Source organism: Brassica oleracea, unplaced genomic scaffold (assembly GCF_000695525.1).
Source record: "Brassica oleracea var. oleracea cultivar TO1000 unplaced genomic scaffold, BOL UnpScaffold01050, whole genome shotgun sequence".
Classification (NCBI taxonomy): domain Eukaryota; kingdom Viridiplantae; phylum Streptophyta; class Magnoliopsida; order Brassicales; family Brassicaceae; genus Brassica; species Brassica oleracea.
The window spans coordinates 477-11280 of record NW_013617620.1 but is presented as its reverse complement, the minus strand read 5'-3'; the positions used below and the strand labels follow the sequence as shown (position 1 = coordinate 11280).

Here is a 10804-nt window from a genome sequence, read left to right as displayed (position 1 = left end):
AGAAAGTAGATCTGAGAGAAACTCTATTCCCTTGATTCTTTAATTGTGGATCTCAATACAAGAATTTAAAGACCAAGTTGTATCAGTACATAATACAATAAAATATTGATTGTTTAAAAAGGATCTTTAACGGTCAATTTCTCTCTCTCTCTTCTTCTTTTTCTTTGCTTCTCAAGTCTGGTGCTTCTGATTCTATACTCAAGTCTGGTGCTTTACTCAAATCTGGTGATCCTTATAAAACCTTATAAAACCTTATAAAAGCTTATAAGTATTTTCAAGTCTGGCAGCTTAATTCTCAAGTCTAGCAGCTTAATTCTGCTTCATGTCAACAGAAGATATCTAGATATATATAAGAAATGAGTGATATAGAAATAGACAAAATGAGTAAGATAGAGAGATATACAAAGAGAGACGAAGTGAGTTTGTGAGAGAGATATATAATTATATATTAAAACAGAAGTCACAACTTTGATTCATGTGTGATTTTTTTTTTAAAAATGAACCTAATGGATCTATTCCTATAAAGTCATGCTACATTTAACCTCTAATCTTATCATTTAAATTTTGGGCATACCAGAAATTTTTATTGGGCTATCAATAATTGGATTTAAACTATAGATGATCCATTGGATTTATAGATAGCATAAATTAAATAGATATAATTTAATATTGTAATACTATATCTCCATATATTAATTATTTAAATATTTGTCGATGTTAACTTTTAAAATTATAAAGATTTTTTTTTAAATAACAAAAATTCATATTATCTAACAATGATTAATCTTTACTACCTTAAACCAATGAAAACTAATTTTAAACTATATAGTTTATTTTAAAAATTAAACAAAAACTAAATGTTTAATTATTTACTAGATAATATAAATCTATGAAGCGAAAAGTTTAATTTTTTAAAACTTTCTAAATTTGTGAAATGTTACAATATTTTTGAATATGACAATAAAACAATATTTTACTAATCTTTATATATATAGTTACGATTTTAATAATAAAATAATAATCCAAAAATATATATAGAAGAAGATACAAATACATGTGAAAGTTTGAAACAATCTATTCAATGAAAAAAATATACCGTAAACTTATTATGTTTTAAAAATTGATAAACACATATATATTATAATATATACCAATTTAGAATTGAAAACAAAATGTTTATATAAAAATAAATGAAAACAAAAACTGCGCGGTAGTGCGGGTCGAAATCTAGCACTAACTTACTAAGAGAGACAGAGTAACCATGAAAGAAAAAAAGTTATGCTCTAGTTACACACTAATAATATTTGTTATACATGTAATCTTTAATAATAAAGTTAACCTATCTGCTATTTTAGGTTGTCCACGTCGTTCAAGGAGGGTGGGGGTTTTGTGCCACGTGTCGGTTCGGTAGGGAGGCGGTGTGTCTCACGCGATCTGCTCAGAAGTGCGCGTGTTTGATTTCCGTCGTTTTATTGCGTAAGCGAGTTTCCATAAGTGCTTTGATCTACTCATGTTTTATCTAGCTTTGGGCTTTGGGTTTGGTGTGTGTTTTAAAAATAGCCCACTTTAAAAAATGAAACAGGGCTAATATAGTTACCTTTTGAATTAAAAAATAAACTTTGAGAGAACGAACTTTAAGAAATGTGAAAGAACTAAATGAAAACATTATAAAATGATTTCATAAGGACATACTTACCCATCACGAATCTCAGCTTCTGTATAGTTCCTTACACTGTTCTTGGGGATCCCTAGAGCTCTTTATAATATCAAATATCGTAAAATCATTGATGAAGGATAAAGTTGCCAACAAAAATTCTTATATCTGATTCACTTATAGTTCATCAACTATGTACTTAATTATTCTAGGATACATAGAAAATAAAATCTTAGTCTTTCTGATTATGACCTTAATAACCTAAATGAAATCATAAGTATTTGATCTAGATTGAATTGTTATGTGTTGTGTCGCTGAGAAAAGGAAGTTTTTCCTCTTATCCCAAATTGTTTTTCCATTCTCTTCCCCTACATAATAATGAGCATAATCAACCACCTCAAACTACACTTAGAAGTCAGAGTTACATAGAACGAGTTGATATAACTGGGAAAAGGTCTCTCCCTCGCCACGCTATGAGTTCATTTCAATTGGCTAAACGTTCTTCTTGCTCCCAACCAGATACACCTACTTGCTGAAAACGGAAGACCAAAGCATCTAGAGGATCGTTCCAGGAGGAAAGATTTTTTAATTCCACATCTTTTGCAAGATGAACAGCTCCTCCCACAGTTTCAAGAGCATTGGGGAATCTACTCAAAATCATTGACAAGCGTGAGGATGACAAATAAAGCAGGAGTTACATAACTATTGTTCCAAAAGAAAAATGAAAAAAGGTTGCAAACCTGCTTAGTAGCACAAAAAGTAGTCCTCAAGTTCAATCTCACAAAGACGCCACTAATCAAATGGTAGCAAAAAACAATATAAATAAACATATTGCTACATTGATAATATGCTAAGTTGTGTGTTACAAAAGCTCACCTTTTGGCGCATTGCAATGGCACCATCACGAGCATCATTTCGCAAGCCGCTATTGAGTTCCGCAACAATCATTTCTCTTACAGAAGCCACCGAATGAATAGTGTTAATCAACTCCATAACATTGCTTGATTCTCCGAATGCTTCAAAGGCGACCACCATATGGTAAATCTACTATTTCTCATCGTAATCTCCGTCGTCGATATCTTCCTTACCCTTTACTTACAATGAGTGAGATATGCTGTTAGAAGGCCCGTGATTTAAAAAAAAAACTCATGGATAAGTTGATTTTCATGGGCCTGTATTCTCACTTCAATTAGGATTTTAAGACCAAACCCTTCAAAACATTACTTTCCAAACGTTCTATGTTTATACGTGTGAAACAAAAATTTCATTCAAAATTATACTGCAAGTGCATCAATTTCTCAAACGTACTCATAATACATCATTTAACCACTGATTTTCCAAAATCAATCAATAACTCCACAATTATTACTCAAATCAAATCACGTCAACACAAAATATTCGTAACATAACTCATGGACAATAATTCTAGAGATAACAAAACCCTGGCTGACTTTTCTTACAGGCCACATCAAACACTAAAAAAAAAGTGAGAAAATTAAATTACTCTAAAAATTCCCAATGGCAAAAAACAGACCTCTCTCCAAGTTGGAACTCTTGCAAATTTTCATCCAAACCCAAATAATCCTTCGTCTGGCAAAGCACTCAATTGATGCAGTCTGAAACGTCCTGTTAGCATTCTCAGGCCTATCCGAAGCTGTCAAAAGCCCTCTGGTTTTAAAAAACCTCAGTCTCCATCACCTGACCACTCAATCATTGATATCACTACACAGGTACAAAAATCTGATGGACCTCTGCCTTACTGCCGGTAACTTGGAGGTCCTCTACCTACGTGGAATGCAAGAATATTTCCAAAAAGATAACATAGCTGAGGGGTTGGCACATCTCCAGATCGCAGCCCAAGGTTTGTATGATAATGCTATATACCTTTATGGTATACTAATGCTATGTAGGGGAGACCCGGCAACCGGAATACCGCTGTTAGATTCACTTCAATGGAGAGAAAGCAAAGCACGATCCGACGCTTGCTGGAAAAACATCAAAACATCTATCCATGGAGTAAAAGTCACAAGGTTTCAGATTTACATGATAACTTACAGGGGCACAAGGAATACAATAACATGTCACAGAGAAGATCTTGCTTTTCGATGTGAGGCATGTTATTATTTTAAGCAAATGAAAAAAATTGTTTTCATTATTTAAACAAATTATGTAACTCCTCAATGATATATCTCTATTACCATATTATAATTCAAATAAAGTTTCCCTTAATATATTCCATTCTCGACCTATACAGTTCATTGTTTATTCTATATTGCACCCAAAACAAACAATATATATACCAATATATAATTAGTAAACCAATCCATCTCTAAATCAGAAACTAAAATTCACATACCAAAAAAATAAAATCACCATTAACACACCAATACGTATCCATGTGTTATACGTTATTTATATATTTGAACGTTTTTTTCCTAATAGACTTTCTCCGATGATTGATCAAAGAAATAAAATTATACTCTCTCGGATGAATATTTCTAGATATTACAGACAGCCGAGAGTCTTTCATAAAAATTCTAGAAACCAGGAAAAAAAAACATTTATCCATATATAGCGATCAAACATGAAGGAGTGAACTGCTTAAAACCGCATTTTCTTATATCGAGTGATATCCAACACAATGCAAGATGGCTACTCGCAGCCGTGATTAGACGCAAAAAATCCAAGCGCATATGAGAAGGTTATATTTGTTTTATTGTGGTCCCATGCAAAACCATGTATCTCATATTTAAAGATAAAAAAACTTATAAAAGAACAAACCGTTTTTCATATCTATCGTTCATACTCCGTAAAAAACAAATATGCCACTTTAACCATGAATTATATAAAATAAACTCAGTTAAAATTCATGCAAACCATAGCTATGACCCAATTAGTTATGAAAAATATTTTTCTCAAGCAACTAAAGATGAGTAAAGGTTATTCTTATAATAGAGGTCTTTTCTCTTCTACCCTTATCAATAAGAAAAATCACATATTATTGATAAACTAATCGAATCCTATCAATTTAAAGACTACAACAAGAACGCGACATCATGACTGAACGTCGATCTCATCATCACCGACCTAGATCATACAAATAGGCCTCCAATAACTGAAGAAGAAAACAATACATGCATAGTATGTTTCGGAGATTACAACAACAGAAACAATCATCCATCCGAGGCCTTCAATTTGATTTACTTCATTCCAAGCTGCATCAGATCTGACCGTAGCCGCACCTGCAATCAACATCAGAGGTCTGGCAGCGCGCTTTGGGTCTGCAGAAGGTTTTTGTTGGCATTGGTTCCATTCACGAGCTGCTGCGATCGCTTTGGAGCGTACATCTTCAGATGAGCATCGGTGATCATTGAAAACCAGATTGTTCCTCGCTAACCACAAATGCCAGAGGATCCAGGGAGCCAGAGGACCCTCCCCCACTCCAGTTGGAGGTAGATTCTTTCGCACTTCACATTAATTTATCAACTGAAATTCCAATAATTTCCTATGCAGACGAGGTAAGATAGAAATCCTAGATTCCAAGTCAATGTGTCAAGCAAGCAATCAATAAATTTCTATAAATCCAGAAGACTAGAACTCTTAGGGCATCTCCAATACAACACTATTTTTTCTTCTATATTTTACACTAAAATAGAGTAACTCTAATATGGAGCTGGATTTGCTCTAGTGGTTTACTCTATAATAGAGTTACACTATTATAAAGTAAAACTAGGTGGTAACAGGCACCCTTGTGCGGGATGAGAATATAAAAAAATTGTATTTATATTTTACTTTATTATTTCAACTTTATATGTTGGTTACATTCTTATATTAGGTTTGTATTATTTGAGTTGTGAATTTGTTATATATAACATATTACTGGGTTTTATCTAAAATAAAAATGGTGGTATTTTATATGGACATTTAAAATTTAAAAAGGAACTACGGACTAATTAGATAATAACATTATTTAAAATATTGATTGTCCATATCTATACTATTAAAGCAGGATCCTATTGTCATAATTACCTTAGGGGCATGTTTCCTTCACTAACATTGCATGTTTCATTAAGGGCAATTAAGTAATATTAATAACAAATCTATATTGGGTCATTATTTTTGGATCCAGCCCAAATCAAATCTCTCTTGGGCCATTTGGGCCTATTAAAAAATCAGATTCAATTCTCACCTTTTTTTTTCCTTTGGACCATTGAGTCCAAGTTCAAATAATTTTTTTTCATCTATTCTTAATTATTATTTTTTTCTTTTCTTAATATAATTTAAGCATTCATAAAAATAATTGAATTTTTTTATTGAAAAGTATAAATCTTTATTAAAAGTATATAATTTTTTAATTAAAATATTAACCCCATAATAAAATTAATTTATCAGAGTTATACCAACTTAATTCATTAAAAAAATAAAGTTTAATTTTTTTAACATAAATAGTCATTTAAAATGAAATACGATAAATAAAAATAAAATTTTTAAGTCTTTTATAAAATAAAACACAAATATATGAAAATGTGACATTTACTAAATATTTGTCAATTGAAAAAAAAAACAAAAATAAACCCGCGCTTTGAAAGCGCGGGTCAAAATCTAGTAAATTATTAAAACTGAAGTACATTTTGTACTTAACGTGACTTTTTCTAAATAATTACCGTTCCATGCCACTGGATTAATAATTAAAGATAAACCTAAATTATCATTATTCTCTAATTAAATCGAGGTTTAGCCGTATAGTTCTCTAACCAAACTTTTCCCTTCATCTTCTTCTTGCTCTCATCACGCTGGTAGTGGACGACTCGAAACTAGGGATCATCATGGCTAACATCACGATTCTATACCCAAAATGTCTTCTCCTTCGTCTTCTTCTTCCTCTCATCAAGGTGGTCAGAGTTCATCACTTATTTTCCCCTTTCATCACTCTAGATATAAATATGTCCTTAAGGTTTTATTGATTTCTTCCCGATTTAGGGCTTGATGGAATTCAAATTCAAAGTAGGTTTATTTAGATTAGCACTGAATCTTCTCGTAGTTATTCAATTCTGACTTCGGGGTGAAGCTTAAGCTTGATCAGACCAAGGTTTTAAGGAACAAGATCTTTACCTGAAGATGTATAAAATTATGAGAGATTGCTCTGTTTAGTTTTCTTACACTTGCAGTTTCTTCCTGGATGATGTAGTTATTAACAATGGACACAAGAATCTTGTTTTGATGATCTGCTATTCAATTTTGATGTTCAGATGATTAATATTTACAAATAGCAAGTCAAAAGACCTTCTGGCTATTAATGGAAGCACTAGAAGATATCTTTTTCTTTTTTCATGAAGCGTTCGCCTCTTAATGTTGAATTTTGTACTGAGAGTAGATCGAGGTGAGCTCTGTGCTGGTTTTTAATTTTTAACGGAATCTATATTTTCAGTTTTGACACATACTTGTGTTTTGATTTGTTGACAGATTGCTACTCTTAAAGCAACACTCGCGAGAGAAAAAAAGAAGGGTCAGGACCAAACAAGATCATAACATCTCCTTGTGCTTGAGAAATATAAAGCCAAACTGGTAAGTATAGGTGATTTCTACGGTCTTCTAAAACTCAGTTTTCGGATTTAAAATCACAACTCAAATTGGACATCGTTTTTGAGTGATGGCATATTCGTAACAAATTTTTTTTTGACTGACTGCAGATTCATAATAGCATCATGACAAAGAAACCAGACACGTGTGAAGTGGATGAGATTACAGTGAACTCACCATCTTGGCCACCAGTACCAAGTTCAGGCCAAACCTACAAAGACGAAGACCGAAACCATGTAGAATCCCTTGATTGGGCTTAAACTAATTTAAATTTTACATGTTTATATCAATTAAATTGTAATGAGCCTATTAATAAAACACAAATTGTGTCAATTTTTATTAATCTGAAATTTTTAGATTAAACATGTTAAAATTACTACAAATATACTCCTATTGAGTTTTAATAATACAAAGAGTAGTGCATGTAGTTACTAAATTTAATATTACAAAGAGTAATTTTTGAAAGTATTTCTTATTTTATTATTTTAAATTAAATTTTTACTGTACCAAAATGTTACAAAATATATAGGTATGCAGACAAACAAGCAAAGTAAATTAGCTATTAAAACCTAAATTAATATATATATATATATATATATATATATAATGTTGAACAAGATACATAATAATGTCATAGAGTTATATGATATATAACAAGTAAACAATATATTAAAATGTTTATTATAAAAACTAAAATTAAATACATGTGCAGGCAAGCGAGTCAAACTCTAGTTTAAGTTATATATCATGGATATGTATGCGTCAATCTATGAATTAATACTAATGCTTTCGGGCGGTCCACGTAGTTACACCGTAAGAACTCATATTGTAAGTTTAACTAGATTTTTACCCGCACTTAAAAACACGGGGTTTTTTATTATAGACAAATTTTAACATGAATTAGTATTTTGTGATTGTTGTACATGATTATGTTACAAAATTGTATTATATCAAAGAAGAAAATTTGTTTAAAAATATATAATTTATGAATTAGTTTATTTGAGATTCTATATATTTTTATATAATTCTTTCTCTTAAGCCTAAACATTTACTTGAACCCAAAAATAAACCCAATCGGATCCAGGTCCAGGGCAGTGTACTATTATTGGGTATTTTTTGGACCTGTGGATCTTGGTTAAGACGGATCGAACCAAAAATTTGGTCAGGTACTCAAAATACATAATATGTTTTGTGTATATTAAGCATATTTAGGTATTTTGGATATGTTTTCGGTATTACGGGTATTCTTTTTGGATAAGTTTTCAGTTATACTTTCAGGTTTTAGGTAAAAATTTTAAAATATATTTCGGGTATTCAGATAAAAGTATAGGTATTGTCGGTTCTCGGGTTATATTTCAGGAAGCATTTCAGATATTTTTTGAGTATTTAAATATATTTTGGGTATTTTTTGGGTTTTCGGTTATTTTTCAAGTGTAAGATCATTTTTCAGGTTTTCGGGTAATTTTAATCTTTTTCAGATCTTAATATCTGAACCGACCTAGACATGCTACGTACCCAAATATTACATGTATTTTATGTGGTTGAATTATGATTCTGAACCGACCTGGACATGAAAGGAACTGACCTAAACCCGAATTAAAAAATTTCAAATATCTATTTGGGTCCAAATGTTTATGATCTAAAAAAATCCAAATAAAAAGGAACCGATCCGAATATTTGAATATCCAGACCTACTCTTTCATTATATTTTGTGTGTATTTCATAAGAGTTATATCTGTTAAATTGATATAGTTTAAGATTTACTTGGTTGATTTTTTTAGCTTATTTGATAGAATATATTTGTAGGTTTTTAATAGTTTTAAAATTTCTTAATAATAAAAGTGAAGAGTAACAATAATAATAAAAAATTAGAATAAGATTTTTGAACCATGTTTTTAACTGGATGATTGTATTATTAGACGTCCATCATGGAAGATTTTATATATATATATATATAAACTAAATATATAGTTCGTTTTAATCAAGATGTATAGACAAAAATTCGGGTAAATATATGGTATTGAGTAACATATTGCTATAAACATATTGTTATAAATATATAAGGTAAGACTAATCACTCTCTCTAAATGCCCCTATTGGTCCACTCCACTCTGTTCTATCTGCCAGCACAAGGCTCCAGTATTTAGGGAACCCCCAAGGCTGTTTTCATACGCCGAGTTTGAGCTTGCAACAGGTGGGTTTTCACAGTCTAACCTCTCAGTTTTTGTATCCATCTGCAAGGTCTTACTGGAATGATTAATCATCAGGGAGCCTTTGGTTCTTATCTTGATCTCCACCTTGGTGAGGGCAAAGCCAGATAATACGAAGCTAAAATTCTGGCATCTTCCAGAGTCTTTTGAGTCTTTATCACTCAAACAAAGTACATTTCCTCTGAGGATCGTGTTATATAAAGAGAGAACAAAATAAGGTTATGAGAGGAGCTACTAAGAATTAGACAGGACTTAGCAACTTTTTGTCGGCTGCTATTTTCAACCCATTCACTGTCTCTTAGCTTAGTCAATTTGCTGATCGATTTGGGGCCAATCGCTTGACGTGGGTGTTAAGATATCCTTTATCCATTATATAATTTTCCAGCTCTTTCCTATCGTTTATGTGAGCAATTATGTGGAGCCCTCGTAATGCACAAAAGGACAAGACATCTTTAATTACTTCCCCTTGTCTAGTTTATCCTGGTGGTGGGGTGCTGCATTTTGAGTTCTACCTTTTCATGTTGCAGCTATCAAATTTTACACCTTATTTGCATATTCTTGCTTAATAGACCATGCAACCAAAGTTTTTTTTTTTAGGTTTCTTATCCTCTGCCAGTGATCTCTCTTTGAAATTTGAACTTCTGTGATCTATGATCACATGTTTATCTAGTCGATGTTTACATGTTTAGGCCTTGATGCATACACTTTTCAGAAACCTAGCATGCTCTAATTTAGGCAGGTCTCGTCTGATGGAGACTTGAGAACTGCTAGTAGGTGGCTGAACGTTATTATATATGACTAGGAAGCTATACTTTCAATCTCTTTATTTTTGTGGTTACCGATCGATAGTCAAACTTGTTAATAATTACATTTTAGAATAGGCATTTCTAATTCACAGAGTGCCAAAAATAATTTGGTTTTCATCTTAGTTAACTCTCCATTATGACGGTCTACTCTGATCATTCTTGGTTTGCTATACTTATTGCAGTGAATCATGCATCAAATTTAATGCACTTTGCCAGAGAAGGCCAGAGTTTAATAGCTCTTGGAGGCGCAATCAGGACGAATAAGCTATACATTTGTCATGGGAAACTGATGTCAAATAATGATCCCAGTGAAGATCCATCTAGAAACCTAGCGACTAACAGAAGTTCTGTTACAGAACCCTACCAACAACATAAGGAACATCAAACTGGTATGGAAGAGCAAAGTGCAATATGAACCAACTACTGTTCACAATGCAAACTTCTGAACATTACATGATCAAAATTCATTAAATGCAAAGGTACTGTACTTCCACATACACTCAGTCTTGTTCCTTTAGTTTTGAGGACCTTATATGAGCAAAATCACTAAAAAA

The 10804-nt window shown here is 31.9% G+C and overlaps 1 long non-coding RNA gene across 1 annotated transcript; it reads right to left on the bottom strand.

The window, feature by feature from the left end:
- Window positions 1-2112: 2112 nt before the first annotated feature.
- On the bottom strand, window positions 2113-2723 carry LOC106320751. The gene is made up of 3 exons (XR_001265907.1): window positions 2531-2723; window positions 2395-2446; window positions 2113-2301 (listed from the first exon to the last, which is right to left on the bottom strand). It is a non-coding gene; the product is annotated as an uncharacterized LOC106320751 (long non-coding RNA).
- Between the last annotated feature and the right edge of the window lie 8081 nt (window positions 2724-10804).